Source organism: Saimiri boliviensis, chromosome 10 (assembly GCF_048565385.1).
Source record: "Saimiri boliviensis isolate mSaiBol1 chromosome 10, mSaiBol1.pri, whole genome shotgun sequence".
Classification (NCBI taxonomy): domain Eukaryota; kingdom Metazoa; phylum Chordata; class Mammalia; order Primates; family Cebidae; genus Saimiri; species Saimiri boliviensis.
Genome location: NC_133458.1, coordinates 121799894 through 121802137, shown reverse-complemented (window position 1 = coordinate 121802137; position 2244 = coordinate 121799894).

The following is a 2244-nucleotide window of genomic DNA, read 5'->3' as shown; positions in this document are numbered from 1 at the left end:
GAATTATGTTTTGATTTCTGTTTTCCATAGACAGTAGCAGACACTCACCTCCCTTAATCATTCATGACTTTCCCTCACTGTTTTTATTTTGGCTCCGAAGAATTTCACTTCCTCCCAAAATACCCTCCAGAGCATACAGCATTTTTCTCAGTAGCACTTAAACCAATACAATCTTTTGTTAAACTACATTCTTACACTTTATGAAACACTTTCAGGAGGAATTTATCACTTGATCCTCTCCTAAACACTGTGAAAGAGTAATTGTTCTCCTCTCCACCTTACAGACGAGGAAACTGAACTTCAGAGAGTTCCTGAAGGTCACACAAGGTGGGATTAGTGCCCAGGGCTTCTGTCTACAGAGGCTGTGGTCTTTAATCCTTCCCTCCCTCCCTTCCTTCCTGTCTTTCCTCTCTCCTTCCTTTCCTCCTTTCCTTCCTTCCTGCCTTCCTTCCTCCCTCCCTCCCTCCATCCCTTCCTCTCTTCCTCTCTTCCTCTCTTTCTTTCATAATAATTTAGTACCACTCATATGCCAAATATATCCCTGCCTCTAGAGGCTTAGCAGTTCATGGAAATCCAATGGGATGTGTGAGGCCTTCTGGGAGGATTAGTGCATTGGGCTTGGTTGAGGAGGCCATAGCTAACTGTGATTATACTCGAGAACACCACACTTGATGTGCTTGCTGCAGCCTGTTCATGCTACCTTGAGCACGCATTCATGCATTGCACTAGGCCTGTGGCTTTTCCCAGGTAAAAATCAAGCTGATGGCTACAGAACTGAGTGGGAGAGACTCATTTGTCCTTTTGCTTGACTCAGCTGACGGTGTCTTAACTACAATATCATGCCGACGTCAGAAGATCTACTATGCTTCCATTTTTATTTGCCATTCCTTTGAGCTTATTTGCAATGGCTACTGATTGTATTTCTCACTAGAAGGACAATTCTGTCGGCTTCCTCTGTGTTCTAGCCAGGGGTCAGCAAACATTCTTTAAAGGGAGGGCTTCAGGTGCAGGGTGAAGTGAGTGAGGCACTTGCTTTGGGTGCAAACTACAAGGAGGGGGTCAAAAACTTAGTAAACAAGATAAAGACTATCTGAATGCAGTATTTTAAAAAATCAAAATTAACACAAAATTCTAAGATGAAGAAAATAACAAGATTTCAAATATGGACCAGACACTTGCAGTGCCTGTCAGAGCCATGCAGGAAAGTGAGGCAAAAGGAACAACCAGGGATACTGCCCCCCAGCTAGAGTGTTGGAATCCTATGTCGAATTTTGTCTTCATTTGGCTTCATCATTCTCCAAAGACCTCAAAACTGTCCTTACGCTGTTTCCCAGCAGAACTCCCTGAGAAATCTCTTTTCTTACACAGGAGCATGACTTCTTGCTCCTGGCTATTTCCAAATTTGGAAAACCCAGCTTTTGATTTCCAAGGAGAGTACAGAGTCTAGAAAATGTCTTTGAGGATTTCCTACGGCAAGTGGCCCTCCTGAAGAGCTGGGCATACAGGAATATCTGTGGCTTCCTGGGCCTTATATGGCTGCTTGCTATCTCATTATAACCCTGGCTGTAGCAAAAAGGAAGCAGGGGTTTGGGGATCTCTTTCTCTATGAATTCTTGTTTGATCCCAGAGCCAGAATTCAAAAGTATGCTTAATTCTCAGTACTATGCTTGACCTATTTTAGATTAATGGTAAATATGTTTGGTTTATTGATAACATCTTTTTTAAAGATTTTGAAATGTATTGCAGATACTAACTCTGGCAAAATAAGGTGAGGGAGGAGATCAGGCATCCCTGTTTGATGTCATGTGACTGATTCATATGTTGGCTTGGGACCACCTTTCCGTTAGTGGTTAATTAGATCAAAAGAGAGAGAGAAAGTTGTTGGGTACCGAATGACATGGAGCAATTGTCCAGGTGTCCATAATGTCCTCTTCACAAGACTGTAGTAGGCTGGGAGTTCCTGGCCAGGTGAACCAAGGACTACATGATATATACCAATGAGAAGAGGGTTGTTTTCCTGTAGATTCACTTTCTATGAATCAATAGCTATCTGTGAATAGCTCTTTCCAGATGTGCCCTCTGTGTGCCCTGGCAATGGGTCCTCATGAACCCACTGCGAAAGGTTAACAGAGCCAAGAACATGGTCTCTTTCATGTATCTGTTGCCCCTGAACTAAGCTGGATGCCTCACTTTCAGGATGGAAATCCATTCCAGGCAGGGTGAACTCAAGGGGCAAGGACAGAC